Source organism: Triticum aestivum, chromosome 1D, assembly GCF_018294505.1.
Source record: "Triticum aestivum cultivar Chinese Spring chromosome 1D, IWGSC CS RefSeq v2.1, whole genome shotgun sequence".
Taxonomy (NCBI): Eukaryota; Viridiplantae; Streptophyta; class Magnoliopsida; order Poales; family Poaceae; genus Triticum; species Triticum aestivum.
In genome coordinates, this window is record NC_057796.1 from 217,314,357 (window position 1) to 217,331,762 (window position 17,406).

Below are 17,406 nucleotides of genomic sequence, written 5' to 3' on the forward strand. Positions count from 1 at the left end.
TTGAGGAACTTGGTAACCTTCTGGCGGGTTCGACGTTCAGCTTATTCAAGAATGCGGATCGGATGCTCTTTGTATGTGAGATCATCTTGAACTTCAATCAATTCCGGATCCACTTCACATTCCAGATCCTTGAAGCATCGACGAAGTTGCGACACATGGAAGACGTCATGAACATGAGATAACTGAGGTGGCAACTCCAATTGATAAGCCACCAGTCCACGACGGGAGAGAATGCGGAAAGGACCAATGTAGCGCGGAGCTAGCTTGCCCTTGACTCTGAACCGATGAGTGCCTCTCAAAGGAGTGACACGCAAATAAGCTGTTCATCAGGTTGATAAGTTGAACCCCAGTGTTTACGATCATAATTGCTCTTCTGGCGGGACTGGGCCGCCTTGAGATTATCCCGGACAATGCGAACCTGCTCTTCAGCTTGTTGAATAATGTCTGGACCAATGAGCGTCCGTTCCCCAGTTTCTGACCAATTCAGAGGGGTTCGGCACTTGCGTCCATAAAGCACTTCGAAGGGTGCCATCTTCAAGCTGGCTTGATAACTGTTGTTATAAGAGAACTCCGCATAAGGGAGAGATTCTTCCCACTTCTTCCCGAAAGAAATAACACAAGCTCGAAGCATGTCTTCAAGAATTTGATTGACTCGCTTGACTTGGCCTTGGGATTGGGGATGATAAGCAGTGCTCCAGGTAATATGAGTTCCCATTGCCTCTTGGAAACTATCCCAGAACTTTGAAGTGAATATATTGCCGCGATCTGAACTGATCCCCTTCGGAATGCCGTGGAGTGACACAATTCTGGAGATATACAAGTTTGCTAATTGACTAGCAGTGATAGTCTCCCTGACTGGCAGAAAGTGAGCAACCTTCGAAAATTGGTCGATGACGACAAAGATAGCATCGTTACCTTTCTGAGACTTGGGAAGGCCAGTGACAAAGTCCATTTGGATCTTATCCCACTTCCATTCAGGAATCGGAAGTGGTTGTAGAAGTCCAGCCGGTTTCTGATGTTCGACTTTGACGCGACGACAAACGTCACATTCTTCAATATATCGAGCAATGTTTTGCTTCATATTAGACCACCAGTACTTCTGACGGATGTCTAGATACATCTTGGTACTTACCGGATGAATAGAGAGAGTGGTGTCATGCGCTTCTTTCATCACCTTCTCTGTCATAAGCTCGAACCGGGGTACTACAATGCGATCTCTGAAGTATAAGGTTCCATCTTCACCAAGTGAGAAATCTCTGGATTTCTCTAAGGCAAGATCCTTTTTCATCAAATCAACGTGAGCATCTTTGGCTTGAGCAGACTTAATTGCTTTCAACAGAGTTGGTTCCAAGACAAGGTTATTCAGAGAACCCTGTGGAACTAGTTGAAGGTTCAGCTTGCATAGCTCTTCATAAAGGCGGGGTTGAGCTTTGAAGACCATGTGATTGTTGCAATAAGACTTACGACTCAGGGCATCGGCCATTACATTAGCCTTGCCAGGGGTATAGGATATACCGCAGTTGTAGTCAGGAATAGCTTCCATCCATCGCTGCTGACGGAGGTTCAGATCTGGCTGAGTAAACAGGTACTTCAACCGAGAAGGTATTGTCGCCATAGCTTCAGTGCAAAGATAACCGCAGCAAGCTCGAGATCATGAACTGGGTAGTTCTCTTCATGAGGACGCACTTGACGGGAGGCATACGCAATTACTTTGCGCTCTTGCATTAGGATACAGCCTAATCCTTGACGTGAAGCGTCGCAATAGATGACGAAGTCCTTGCAAGAATCAGGGGGAGCAAGCACTGGGGCAGAAGTCAGCTTGTCCTTGAGTGCCTGGAAACTTTCCTGACATTTGTCTGTCCAATCGAACTTAACGCCCTTGTGAAGCAGATTGGTCAGTGGCTTGGTGATCTTTGAGAAGTTCTTGACAAACCGGCGACAATAGCTGGCTAGTCCGAGAAAGCTTCTAACTTGCTTGACAGTCTTCGGAGGGGTCCAGTCAAGAATAGCCTGAACGCGTTCTGGGTTGACGGCAATACCATCCTTGGAGATGACATGACCAAGGTAGGTGACTTCGGGTAACCAGAATTCACACTTGGAATACTTGGCATAAAGTTGATGCTCTCGAAGCTTCTCTAGAACAAGTCGAAGATGTTCAACATGTTCTTCTTTGTTCTTCGAATATACCAGGATATCATGCAGATAGACTACGACGAACTTGTCGAGGTAATCCATGAATATGTAGTTCATCAGACGGGAGAATGTAGCTGGAGCATTGGTCAAGCCAAAAGACATGACGGTGTACTCGTAAGAACCATAACGAGTGAGGAATGCGGTCTTTGGAATATCCTCTTCACGAACATGGATCTGGTGGTAACCCAACCTCAAGTCGAGTTTAGAGAAAATCGATGAACCAGCCAGTTGATCATACAGATCATTGATCCGAGGAAGGGGATATTTGTTCTGAATTGTAGCTTGGTTGATAGGACGGTAGTCTTGGACCAAACGGTTTGTTCCGTCCTTCTTCTTGACGAAGAGAGAAGGTGCTCCCCAAGCAGAGGAACTTGGACGAATGAAACCCTTGCGAAGAGATTTGTCGATTTCCTCCTTAAGTTCAAGGAGTTCATGAGGTGGCATCTTGTACGTTCGTTTGGCAATAGGAACGGTGCCTGGTTTCAAGTCGATGACGAACTCGACAGCCCGGGCAGGGGGTATTCCGGGAAGTTCTTCTGGAAATACGTCTTGGAAGTCGCGGACGACTGGAATCTTTTCAATTCCCTCAAGAGGTGCTGCGTTCAACGCATTCAAAGCATAAAGTCATGCTTCAGCGTTTTGAACAAGCTGAGCATGGTAGGTCACTATCTCATCGGAAGGATGTAGGAGGTGAACGACCTTGGTGGCGCAAACGATAGAGGCAGTATGCGCTTTCAACCATTCCATTCCCAGAATGAGGTCAATATTGGAAGACTCCAGAATAATGGGAGAAACAAGGAATTCCAACCCTTCAATTTCAACGGGGACGTCGCGACCAATCATGGTAGTTCGACACTGACCCGCAGGGGTGCGTACAACTATCGGAGTGTTCATGGGCTCGCATCGAATGTCATGTGCGTAAGCAAAATTTTCTGACATGAATGAATGCGATGCTCCTGAATCGAATAAAACAGAAGCCGGTACTGAATTAACGAGAAGAGTACCCATCACCGTGGCAGGCTGGTCTTGAGCTTCATTCAGATCAATATGATTAGCCTAACCACGACCATAAGGTCTGGCATTGTTGCTATGGGGCTGATTGCTACGACCAGTTGAAGGCAGAGCCAGCTGGCTCTTTTTCTGATTGCACTCTTTAGCAAGGTGGCCTGGGCGGCCACATCTGAAGCACAGACCATCATTGGGATCGGGAGTAGGAGCTTGGGATGGTACATCTCGAAGAGGCTGCCTCTGCGGTGGAGGAGGCAGACGAGGTGCAGCATCGGACTGTCTTGGTGTAGGTGCAGTTGGACGATACATGCTGTGGGGGATCCATATCCGACGCTTCTGCGCGGATGGGCCCGAAGATGAGCCAGCGTCACGGCTGCGCCTGAGGGATCCCTGATGTTCCTGCAGACCAGTTTCGACATGAATGGCCTTGTTCACCAAGGTGGCGAAGTCGGCAAAGTCATGAACGAGCAGTGCTAGCTTGATATCAGGGTGAAGTCCATCAGGAAACTTCTCTTGCTTACGAGCATCAGTTGCAATGTCTTCTTCAGCATAACGTGACAAGTCCAAAAATTCCCGTTGATGAGCATCTACAGACTTGTTGCCTTGGGCGAGGTTACGGAAATCTCGCTTCTTCCTGTCCATGATTCCCTGAGGAATGAAGCGGGCATGGAAAGCAGCTTGGAAATCCGGCCAAGTGATGACCGTTCCAGTAGGTAGGGTACGCCTGTGGCTGTCCCACCATTGAGCAGCAGGACCCTTGAGGAAGAAGGATGCGAAGGTGACATAGCTGGAAGGGGCAACACTAGCAGACTCCATTTCATACGTGATGTCGCGGAGCCAGTCATCAGCATCAAGGGGTTGAGTTGAGCTGCGGTAGATAGTTGGGTTGAGGCGCATGAAGTCCTGCAGAGTTACTGGGGTTGGCTGTTGATTCATATTCGGACGAGGAAACTGAGCCATCATTCGTTCCATGAACTGGCGGTTCAGCTCAAATTGTTGCATCATTCCGGCAAAGAATTCGGGCGGTGGTGGATCCTTGGCACCACGGCCACGACCAGCGGGTCTAACCATCCTGCTAACAAGTAACAGGGGGGTAGTTCAGCATTGAGCATTTGCAAAGACAAGGATCGTTCATGATGAAACATGCATAAAGAAAGAGGTACGATGGATACCACTTCGTAGTCAACACGACAGTGTGTGTACTATTCAGAATACTATTCTAAGGAATAACTATGGCTTATCCAACTTTGGGGTGAATGTGGTCACGGGATCCTAATGTTAGAGTTAGTAAATTTGTTTAACCCGAATGGAAGAGAGATCAGAGTCCCAGAGTATAGATGAGGAGTAAAATATCCTAATACCACCCAATGGCGACGTGGGCCCGTAAGCCACACAGCCAATGTTAGTAAAAGTTTTTCAGTGACTAGAATCAACTTCGGCCAACTTGTGACGCCCTCGATTCAATCGTACACTAATCATACACGCAAAAGTGTACGATCAAGATCAAGGACTCACGGGAAGATATCACAACACAACTCTAGACACAAATTAAAATAATACAAGCTTTATATTACAAGCCAGGGGCCTCGAGGGCTCGAATACATAAGCTCGAATACACAAGAGTCAGCGGAAGCAACAATATCTGAGTACAGACATAAGTTGAACAGGGATGCCTTAAGAAGGCTAGCACAAAAGCAACACGATCGAAGAGGCACGGCCTCCTGCCGGGGAGCCTCCTAACTACTCCTGATCGTCGTCGGTCTCCACGTAGTAGTAGGCATCGGCGGTGGCATCTGGCTCCTGGGCTCCGACATCTGGTTGCATCAACCGGAAAGAAGGAGAAAGGGGCAAAGGGGGAGCAAAGCAACCGTGAGTACTCATCCAAAGTACTCGCAAGCAAGGATCTACACTACATATGCAACATTATCAAAGGAAGGTTGTATATGTGGACTGGGCTGCAGAAATGCCAGAATAGAGAGAAGGCCTAGTCCTATCGAAGACTAGCATCTTCTGGAAACCACCATCTTGCAGCAACATGAGGGAGTAGAGTAGCATAACTAAAGTAGTAGTAGTGTTATCAACCTCGGCCAGAGATCCTTTCTCAACTCCCTACGAGAAAGCAATCCCAGAGCCATACTATCCAGTTATCATCTCATATCCAAGTATCCAGTTCTAGTTGTATCGATCGGGATACAACTCCAAGTGTCCGTTACCATAGGACAGGCTATCGATAGATGTTTTCTTCCCTGCAGGGGTGCACCAACTTACCCACCATGCTCGATTAACTCCGGCCGGACACACTTTCCTGGGTCATGCCCGGCCTCGGCCAAACAATACGCCGCAACCCGACCTAGACTTAATAGAGAGGTCAAGCACGCCGGACTAAACCTATGCCCCCAGGGGTCATGGGCCATCGCCCCGGGAACTCCTGCACGTTGCGTGGGCGGCCGGTGAGCAGACCTAGCTACCTCCTTAAAAAGGTAGGAGCTTACCAGTCCAACCCGGCGCGCGCCGCTCAGTCGCTTGACGTCTATTAAGCTTCGGCTGATGCATACGATGAAGAACGCCCATACTATGCCCATGTGATGGTTAGTGCTATCGGGCCAGAGGCCCCTCAGATCAAATATCCAAACCGTTAGTGTGTTGTTAGTGCGGTCACGAGAAGAGACTCACGAAAGATGTGACCCCGTTGCCCCGTCTCGAGCACTTGCGGCAAGGGCTAAGAATGCCCGGCCATGCCTCGTATTCAACTCTCGGGTACCCTCCAGTTCAACCCCTCTCCACATCACTCGCGGGTACCCCTCAGGGTCGACCCGCCTTTCCAAGTAACAGTTGTAAAGTTCAAGTATCCGTGTGTCTAAACATCAAGGGGAAAACCCGAGGAATCACCCCCGGTGGATTCCACGCGATGTAATATGCAAGGTGAACGTAAGAGGAATCAACCCCAAGGTTCACACTTGAGGGGTTGCACGACAGAGTCGTATCGGAAGTGGTTAAGGCGGAATCACCCTCGATGACCACGACCGAATAGCTACACTACAGGGTTAACATCAGAAGTGCTGTAGAGGTCTCACCCTCGGCACTCGATAGTAACCCAGCAGTGTCGAGCAACTAAGGGGAAAGTGATGTGCGATGCCGGGGCCTGGTTTTCGATCCCGTTGATCGGGTCTTCGATGATGAAGCAGGGGCAACAAGGTAAGGGTGGGGGTCACTGATGGATCACTAACCAACCTATACTAAGCTGTTTAGGATAAGCAGGTAAGGTACAATGAGTAGGTTACAAAAGCAGGCTATGCATCAGAATAGGAGCAAACAATAAAAGTAGCAAAATCTAATGCAAGCATGAGAGAATGGAATGGGCGATATCGGGATGATCAAAGGGGGGGCTTGCCTGGTTGCTCTGGCAAGGAGGGGTCGTCGTCGACGTAGTCGATCACCGGGGCATCATCGGCCTCGGGGTCTATCAAAGAGAACAGGGGGAAGAAATAGTAAATATAAGCAAACAGATGCAACGCTAAGCATGACATGACGATATGCGGTTCCGGGTGTGACCTAACGTAAGGCTACACGATATAGGTGAAGGGGAATTCAACCGGGAAAGTTTTCCCGGTTTCGGACCTGTGTCAGACAGATGACCGGAGGGGGAATGTTCCATGTTCATATAGCTAGAGGCATCCGACTGATGAATGGATCGCGTATTCGGATTCGTTGGATTTTTCTGAGCAACTTTCATATATAAAACATTTTCATCCGAGTTACGGTTTAATTTCTATGATTTTTCAAAGATTAAACCATTTTCTGAATTTATTTAAAATAACAGAAAAGGAAAATATGACGTCAGCAGAGTGTCAGCATGACATCAGCAAGTCAACAGACCCGCTGACTGGTCAAACTGACCAGTGGGTCCCACCTGTCAGTGTCTAATTAGGTTAATTAAATTAGCTTAATTAACTTCGTTAATTAGGGGGGGTGTGGGCCCCATCTGTCAGTTACATGGGCCGGTCCAGTCAGCAGAGCTGACCGGTCAACAGGCCGGCCGGGCCCCTGGGGCCCACGGGTCAGTGACCTAGGTGGTGGCCCGGGGGTGGCCCACACGGCGCCAGCTCAGCGGAGCTGCCGGAGTGGCTCCGGCGAGCTCGTGCGCGGCGGCCGAACGCCGACGAGGTCGGAAATAGCCTACGGTTCACCATTTCGCGTGCCACGACTTGCGTTCGAAAGCTAGGAGGGAGCCGCGTCGAATGGTGCTGCTAGACTACGCCGGGGAGGCCGGAAACGTCGTCGGCGTCGAGCTTGGCGGCGGTGGCTTTCGGGCGTGCTCGCGCTCGTCGCTGCAGGGCATGGCAAGGACCGTGGGAGCTGGCGTTGGACTGCTGGGAGCGTGTTGAGCACGATGCCGTGCTCGTCCGAGCTGGACGGAGAGTGTGGACACGGCGACGAGTACGGCGGCGGAGGCGCGCTACGGCCAGGACGGTAGCTACGGCTAGGGGCGCGGTGAGGCGAGGAAGGAGAGGGGAGAGGACGGAGTGGAGCTCACCGAGCGGTCAAGAAAGACCCTTGGTGGCTTAGGAGCAGCAGAGCTCGCCGGGGAGGAAGGGGATCGCCGGCGGCCGTCAAGGAAGAAGACGATGCGTGCGGCGACAGTGGAGCTCCCCCGCTCCGATCCAAGGGCGTAGGCGACGTAGGTGAAGGCGTCGGCGCTACTGGACATGTGCAAACGGCGCGGGGTGGCCTGCGGCCGCGCCTATGGCGAGGACTAGGCGACGGTGTCGTCGGCCCTTCTCCAAATCCGCGGAGAGGGAGAGGGGGAGAAATGGATGAGGACACCAGGGGGAGTGGGGTGGTGCAAGTGGAGGCGGGGATCGAGGAGGCGAGGAGGCGCAGGCCTTATCCCCTCGCCCAGGCGTCGCCGGCGAGGCGGGTCTGGCGGGGACGGCGTCTGTAGCGACTCGGGTCGTGGAACAGTGCGAGGGGGGTAGACGACCGGGGAATGGGATTGGGCTGGCCAGCTGGAGTGGGCCGGCCCAGGTGGGTGTAGTCCAGGGAGGGGGGGTTGCTCTCTCTCTCTCACCCTTTTCCTTTTCTTTTAGTTTTTCTTTTTATTTTCAGCAGCTTTTGCATTTACTTTTTAGCCAATAATGACTTTGCAAAATTATGCCACTGGCCAAAACAATTCCAAAGAATTAAAGTGCACTGCCACAAAAATATTGTGAGACTTTTGAAATAGTTTGCCAATTTTATAAATTAAAAAGGCATTTAATTTATTGCTCAGGTCACTGTTCTAAGTAGTTTAGGCCACTCAAACCCTTTGCAAAAATGTTGGTCCACCACCAATATTAGTTTTGGATTATTTGGCACATGATGAACATTTTAGTTTTCATGTTTGAGCAATTTTGAATTTCACTCAGAAATTGAAATTGAATTCAACTGGAATTTGAAATGGAATATTGATTAAAGTGACTAAGCACTGTTATAGCAAAATGGTTAGCTTGATCTCAGGGATTACTATAGCATCATTACACTGGGGTGTTACACATCATCTGCATTTCATCTGCATTCTTTTCAAAACTTGCATCCGTTCGGGTCCTCCCGGTTCTCTCCGTTGTCCGTTCTGAGCCCAGACCACCTCGCACGCGCCCGTCGCCCCTCTCAGACCTTGTTTCGTGAGCGGGAGAAAAACGTTCTCGGAATGGGCCGAGATTTGCCGAGTGGCCTTGGTATATCACCGATAGACCGCCCGTCAAATTTCGTTTCATTTGGAGGTCGTTTGACGCCCCAACGGTTAACCGAGTTAACCGAAAGCCCTTTTGTCTTGCAGCCCAACACCCCTCCAAATCATCCCACTATCCCAGAAAAACCCCCTCCATGCTCTCCGCCGTTCGATCACGATCGCGTGGCCAAAAACCGCACCTCATTTGGACTGTCCTAGCTCCCTCTACCTATAAATAGACCTCCCTGTCGTGGTATTGTCACGTCAGATGTCCTAGTGCAAGGACTTAGTCGTGGAGCCATCGCAACTAGGAAGCTTAAAGGGGTTAAACGGGATGAAGAACACGAGGGTTATACTGGTTCGGCCCCTTACGGTGAAGGTAAAAGCCTACGTCCAGTTGAGGTTGTATTGCTTAGGGTTTCGACGACCAGGAGCTAAACCGCCCTGCCTGGTTATTGATCTGATCTTTCTCGTCCCTGAACCGCCGCCGGGTCGTCCCTTTATATAGAGAGGTTGACGCCCAGCGGCTCTCGGAGTCCCGGCCGGCTCATAACAGTGTCCAGCTCGGACTCCTAACTATTCTTGCCTTACACTACAAGTCTTGCTATAACGGCGGTTTATCACTACGGGCTTTAAGCCATCTCCGGGTCTTAAGCCCATTATTGGCCCGCCGTCTTCAAGCTTGGTACCGGGCTTCGTGTGATGACCATTATGACGTAACCTGGCCCCTCCTGGGCGGGTGACTCTAATGGTTATATCCTCAACATTAGGCCCCAGATTGATTTGAACCGGTTCATGTCAATCTTCAATCCCTTTGAGAAAAAATCTTCCGGCTTACATTTGTGCGAAGGTAGTAACCCGCCGTGACGTCATCTTATGGATTCCTGATAACCCGCCATGATGTCATCTTCCACTAAGTTTATTTTTTTATTCTGTCATATCCCAACGGATCTTATCTTTAATGGCCATCCCGAAAATCGAGGCGCTTCTGTGGCGAGATAATCACGCCGTGGCCTCCTCGTTTCTCGCGCCCACTTATGAGCCTCACCTTATAAATAGCCCGGCCCATGAGCCTCCAGTTACTTGTCGCCTCCATCGTCTTCCTCCTCTCGCTACTGTGCTGCCGCTCGAGCTCCACCGCCGCCGCCGCGGATCTCCTCGTCGTCACCAACTCAGGCCGCTGCATCAACCTGACGTGACCAGAAAAACGCGACGAACCTCCGCAGTAACTCCGCATCTGTAAGCTTTCTCTTCCCCGTTCCTCAGATCCACATTAGCGATCTTCGAGTTCGTCGATGTTCGTCGCCGTTCGTCACGAACTCTTGATAGATTCCACTATTACCACCCTTTCTTGATCTTTAGACTGTACAGAACTGCTGCGGTAGCTGTTTCGCACCCGTTCCCAATGTACATAGATCCCTTTTCATTGCGTAGAGGATCCGTTCGAACCTATGAACTTCTTCTGTGTCTGTTCTAGGTCTAGAAATTTTCCCTTTCCAGTCGATCGTTTGATCCAGAATAATTACTGTGATCTGTGAAACTTGTTTGCGCCACACTTAGTCAAAAATTGCATCTGTTTAGCTATGGCGGCTCATATCTCCGGCTTAAAAGAGGCCACACGCTGTAAAATTTCCGGCTCATTTATAATAAAGCTTTAGACAACTTGAATTACTCACGATGCCCTCAGCGGCTTAGATAACCCGATGCAATTAGCCATATGTCATTAGGCCCCTTCATAAGCCGCCATCTTGAACATTGAACTGTAAACTTCCTCCGGCTTGTAATTGAACCGGACATTTCCTTTTGTCATAGGCTTTCGTCTTTCACAATGCCACCCAAAGCTCCCAAGGCACCCATCACGTGCAACTGGATGAGATCCAATGTTACTGACGAAACCTTAGCGGATTTCGTGAAGACGGGTTACCTGCCCAAGAAGGATGTCATGTCTTATCGTGCCCCTGACCCGTCGGAGGAAAGACCTCAACCTAGAGATGGCGAAGTGGTGATATTTGCTGATCACATAAGCCGGGGCTTCGCACCTCCCGGCTCAAAATTCTTTAGAGATGTTCTAAACTTCTTCGATCTGCGGCCGCAAGACATAGGACCCAATTCCGTATCAAATATCTGCAACTTTCAAGTATTCTGCGAAGTATATCTCGGAGAAGAGCCCAGCCTGCTGCTCTTTAGAGAGCTATTTTATCTGAACCGCCAGAACGAGTGCGCCAACGGGCCGAGCCTGGAACTTGATGGAATCTCCATTCAACGACGGAGAGATTGCCTCTTTCCTTACGCTGAGCCGCCAAGCCATCCAAAGGACTGGAACCAGACATGGTTCTACTGCCAGGATACTTCTCCGGCTGACGAGAGCCCTCTGCCCGGCTTTCGTGCCCTGCGTCTGGAGCCAAGTCACCCCCTGCCAGATAAGCTATCCCAAGCCGAGCGTCAACCTCTGGTCCCCACCATCAACAAAATTAAGGCTCTCCTCGGAAATGGCCTCAACGGCATTGATCTGGTCCGGGTCTGGATCTCTTGGCGGGTGATCCCCTTAAGCCGCCGCCCCGGCTTAATGTGTGACTACACGGGCCGGAAAGATGACCCTCTGCGGCACAGCCGCAACGATCTACCTGAAGACGTCGTTGACGATATGACCAAGTCCCTCTTGAATGAGAGCTTGACAGATTGCGGGAGGACCGGCTTAAGCCCCTTCTGCAAAACTAACCCGGCTCCAGCGGTAAGCCACTGACCTGAACACCTTACTTTGCCTTTGGATAGTTCTCATCTGAACTTTAAGTAGTCTTTATTGTATTTTTCAGGCTAATGATAAATTCTGGAAGGTCAAGTATGACCATGAGGCGGCTAAAAAAGCCAGAAAGGCTAAGAAAGCCGCCAGGAGAGCCGCTCCCCGCAAAAAGGGAAGCAAGCCTACCGCCTTAGAGCTGCTTCAGCTGGATGATAACTCCGAGTCAGAGGTAACCCTCGATTCTTTAGACTCTTCTTTTATTTCTGCTTTTCGTCTGTCTTTTAACCACCTTATTGACTTGATTATCCGCAGGATGATACCGGAGCGAGTAACCCGGTGACTGAAGAGGTAACTATACTTTCCTCCGACTCGGACCCCTTGCCAAGGCTGAAAGTGCGAAGATTAACCCAGAAAGTAAGATTTTCGCACCCTTTAGCTTATCAAGATCCTCAATTTCTTTTGACGCAATAGATTCATGAGAGCCGGAGGCAAACCTGCGCCAGCAAGGATGCAGACCTCTCCTCCGGCTTACCCGAGGCATCAAGAAAGCGCCGGACTGAGGTTATCTCCAACTTATACCCTTTTCATCCTTTAGCGGGTGTCACTCGTCAACCGCTCAATTCGTCTGATTCAAATTTCAGGAAACTTCACCTTCCTCTGGCAATTCTATGCAATCTACCCTGCCGGCTTTCAAGACCACACCCGGGTAATGATGATCATCTCATTTACGCTTATCTTATTTATATTTTTTGTACTAACTGTCGTGGAATTGTCACGTCAGATGTCCTTGAGCTAGGACTTAGTCGTGGAGCCATCGCAACTAGGAAGCTTAAAGGGGTTAAACGGGACAAGGAACACGAGGGTTATACTGGTTCGGCCCCTTACGGTGAAGGTAAAATCCTACGTCCAGTTGAGGTTGTATTGCTTGGGGGTTTCGACGACCAGGAGCTAAACCGCCCTGCCTGGTTATCGATTTGATCTTACTTGTCCTGAACCGCCGCCGGGTCCTCCCTTTATATAGAGAGGTTGACGCCCAGCGGCTCTCAGAGTCCCGGCCGGCTCATAACAGTGTCCGGCTCAGACTCCTAACTATTCTTGCCTTACACTACAAGTCTTCCCATAATGACGGTTCATAACTACGGGCCTTAAGCCATCTCCGAGTCTTAAGCCCATCTGGCCCACCGTCTTCAAGCTTGGTGCTGGGCTTCGCGTGATGAACATTATGACGTAACCCGGCCCCTCATGGGCGGGTGACTCTAATGGTTATATCCTCAACATTAGGCCCCAGATTGATTGGAACCGGTTCATGTCAATCTTCAATCCCTTTGAGAGAAAATCCTCCGGCTTATATCTGTGCAAAGGTTATGACCCGCCGTGACGTAATCTTCTGGATTCCTGGTAACCCGCCATGACGTCATCTTCCATTAAATTCATTTCTTTATTCCGTTATATCCCAACGGATCTTATCTTTAATGGTCATCCCGAAAATCGAGGCGCTTCTGTGGCGAGATAATCACGCTGTGGCCTCCTCATTTCTCGTGCCCACTTATGAGCCTCACCTTATAAATAGCCCGGCCCATGAGCCTCCAGTTACTTGTCGCCTCCATCGTCTTCCTCCTCTCGCTACTGTGCTGCCGCTCGAGCTCCACCGCCGCCGCCGCGGATCTCCTCGTCGTCACCAACTCAGGCCGCTTCATCAACCTGACGTGACCCGCAAAACGCGACGAACCTCCGCAGTAACTCCATATCTGTAAGCTTTCTCCTCTCCGTTCCTCAGATCCACATTAGCGATCTTCGAGTTCGTCGGTGTTCATCGCCGTTCGTCACGAACTCTTGATAGATTCCATTATTACCACCATTTCTTGATCCTTAGACTGTACTTAACTGTTGCGGTAGCTGTTTCGCACCCGTTCCCAATGTGCATAGATCCCTTTTCATCGCATAGAGGCTCCGTTCGAACCTATGAACTTCTTCTGTGTCTGCTCTAGGTCTAGAAATTTTCCCTTTCCAGTCGATCGTTTGATCCAGAATAATCACTGTGATCTGTGAAACTTGTTTGTGCCATACTTAGTCAAAAATTGCATCTGTTTAGCTATGGCGGCTCATATCTGCGGCTTAAAAAAGGCCATACGCAGTAGAAATTTCCGGCTCATTTATAATAAGGCTTTAGACAACTTGAATTACTCACGATGCCCTCAGCGGCTTAGATAACCCGACGCAATTAGCCATATGTCATTAGGCCCCTTCATAAGCCGCCATCTTGAAAATTGAACTGTAAACTTCCTCCGGCTTATAATTGAACCGGACATTTCCTTTTGTCATAGGCTTTTGTCTTTCACAATGCCACCCAAAGCTCCCAAGGCACCCATCACGTGCAACTGGATGAGATCCAATGTTACTGATGAAACCTTAGCGGATTTTGTGAAGACGGGTTACTTGCCCAAGAAGGATGTCATGTCTTATCGTGCCCCTGACCCGTCGGAGGAAAGACCTCAACCTAGAGATGGCGAAGTGGTGATATTTGCTGACCACATGAGCTGGGGCTTCGCACCGCCCGACTCAAAATTCTTTAGGGATGTTCTGAACTTCTTCGATCTGCGGCCGCAAGACATAGGACCCAATTCCGTGTCAAATATTTGCAACTTTCAAGTATTCTGCGAAGTCTATCTTGGAGAAGAGCCCAGCCTGCTGCTCTTTAGAGAGCTATTTTATCTGAACCGCCAGAACCAGTGCGCCAACGGGCCGAGCCTGGAACTTGGTGGAATCTCTATTCAACGACGGAGAGATTGCCTCTTTCCTTACGCTGAGCCGCCAAGCCATCCAAAGGACTGGAACCAGACATGGTTCTACTGCCAGGATACTTCTCCGGCTGACGAGAGCCCTCTGCCCGGCTTTCGTGCCCTGCGTCTGGAGCCAACTCACCCATGGCCAGACAAACTAACTCAATCTGAACGTCAACCACTGATCCCTACCATCAACAAAATTAAGGCTCTCCTAGGAAATGGCCTCAACGGCATTGATCTGGTCCGGGTCTGGATCTCTTGGCGGGTGATCCCCTTGAGCCGCCGCCCCAGCTTAATGTGTGATTACATGGGCCGGAAGGATGACCCTCTGCGGCACAGCCCCAACGATCTTCCTGAAGATGTCGTGGACGACATGACCAAGTCTCTCTTGAATGAGAGCTTAGCCGACTGTGGGAAGACAGGCTTAAACCCCTTCTGCAAGGCTAACCCGGCTCCAGCGGTAAGCCACTGACCTGAGCACCCTACTTTCCCATTTAACAGTTTTCATCTGAACCTTAAGATATCTTTGTTGCACTTTTCAGGCCAATGATAAGTTCTGGAAGGTCAAATATGACCATGAGGCGGCTAAAAAAGCCAGAAAGGCTAAGAAAGCCGCCAGGAGAGCCGCTCCCCGCAAAAAGGGAAGCAAGCCTACCGCCTCAGAGCTGCTTCAGTTGGATGATAGCTCCGAGGCAGAGGTAACCCTTGATTATTTAGGCTCTTCCTTTGTTTCTGCTTTTCGTCTATCTTTTAACCACCTTATTGACTTGATTATCCACAGGATGATACCGGAGCGAGTAACCCGGTAACTGAAGAGGTAACTATACTTTCCTCCGACTCGGACCCCTTGCCAAGGCTGAAAGTCCAAAGAGTAACCCGAAAAGTAAGATTTTCGCATCCTTTAGCTTATCAAGATCCTCAATTTCTTTTGAAGCAACAGATTCATGAGAGCCGGAGGCAAACCCGGGCCAGCAAGGATGCAGACCTCTCCTCCGGCTTACCCGAGGCATCAAGAAAGCGCCGGACTGAGGTTATCTCCAACTTATACCCTTTTCATCCTTTAGCGGGTGTCACTCGTCAACCGCTCAATTCGTCTGATTCAAATTATCAGGAAACTTCACCTTCCTCTGGTGATTCTATGCAATCTAACCTGCCGGCTTTCAAGACCGCGCCCGGGTAATGATGATCATCTTATGTTATGCTTATCTTACTCATGCTTTTGTACTAACCTTTTGTCCTTTCAGTGCTCAAGCAAAGCTCAGCAAGAGAGCGAAGAGGAATAAACCGGTCGAAGAGCCGGTCCTGACTAAACCGGAGGCTTCAGCTCAAGAGCCGCCAGCTGCCTCTGCTCCTGAAGCCACCACTCCAACCGACGAGCCAATCAAAGAGACTTCTGCTAACCCGGAGATCCCCAGCTCAGCTCATCCGGCCGATGACCCGGATGTGGTGATTACCCGGACTGAATACGTTGAGCCGGGAAGACCCGCTGTGCTAGCCAGATGCTCTGCCAAGGAAGAGCTGCTAGAGCGCCGCCGGGCTAGATTGGAGATTATTGATTATGCTAACTTGAGCATTGGAGACATTGTCTCGGGTTACATTGGTCAAGTGCACAACAGCCGGGATCTGGAGATTGATATGGTGAAGCAGATCCAACAAAAATCTGAGGTACAAATCTCTTGCTTACTCCATAGTCAGTCTTACTATGCTAGCCCCCAAGTCTATTACTTATGATAGAATATGTTGTAGACTTACCGTCCGGCTTACTTTCATGAACCGGCAATTTGTAACTAGAATCTTTCAACATGCATTAGCCCCCAAGTGCCAAGTGTCTTTGCTTGGAAAGTGCTTGGGACTTTAATGTTGCATAACAACCACTCATACTATAACCCGGAATTTGTACAGGCTGCTTGCAAAAAATTTGAAGCTGAAATCTCTGAGCTGAAGAACCACCTGAAGACTCAGGAAACTGAGACCCGGAAGGCCAACACCAAATTCAAGTTCAGTGTGGCTGCACAAGAGAAGCTGAAGAAGAAGTTTGAAACCGAAAGGAAGACTTGGGCCGAGGAGAAAACTGCTTTGGTCAGCCGGGCCGAGCAGGCGGAGGCTGCTCTGACGGAGAGAACCGCCGAACTCTCCAGCTTAAAATGCCATGTGTCACAGATGGTCGCAGCAATCTTCGGTAAGTCATTCTGCAGGCTTTCAACAAGTTCACATTTTTATATCTCATAAGTCCCATAATTGCTAGCGGCTTACCTGACTTTGTTAAACAGGTCCCAGAAGCGCCACCTTAATCAGAATGTACTGACCAAGCTAAAGGCCGTGTACACCCTGGTGGAGCAACTCTACACCGGGTCACAGCGTGCTTTGGCCGTTGTGGCCCTGTCCAATGAGGTTCCGACTCACCTGGCGGACGTGCTTCGGTGGCTCGCCGTTCTTCCTCAGCGCTTTCAAGAGCTACGACGGGCCTCTGCAAGAGCTGGGGCCATAGCTGCTCTGAGTCGGGCCAAGGCTTTCCTCCCGGAGCTAGACCCGGCGGAGATCGCGCTTGGATACCCCATTCTGAAGGAAGACGGTACTCCCTTTGACCAAAAAGATTTTGCTGATTGTGTGAAGAGTGTACGCCCGGTGGCTACCTTGATTGGGAATGACACCGACCTCACCAAGTATCAGCCGAGCTATGACTCGGAGAATCAGAGGATCCCCACTCCACGCTACGAAGCAATCAGCTTGATCCCTCTGACTCGTAAGCATACCTTCGCCCCAGAAGTTGACCCGGCCGGGTTAATTGATGAGGTGGCTCAATTTGAAGCTTTGAGCGGCATTGACTGGAAATCGTCAACCTTCCAGGTCATGGGAACAGCCGGAGGAGCGGAGAGGGATGAGCCGGAAGCTTCGACCCAGCAAGCATCTTAACTCTTAGGCGGCCCATGGTTATGCTTTTAAAACAATGCCTCACCTTTTGGACTCGGGGAGTC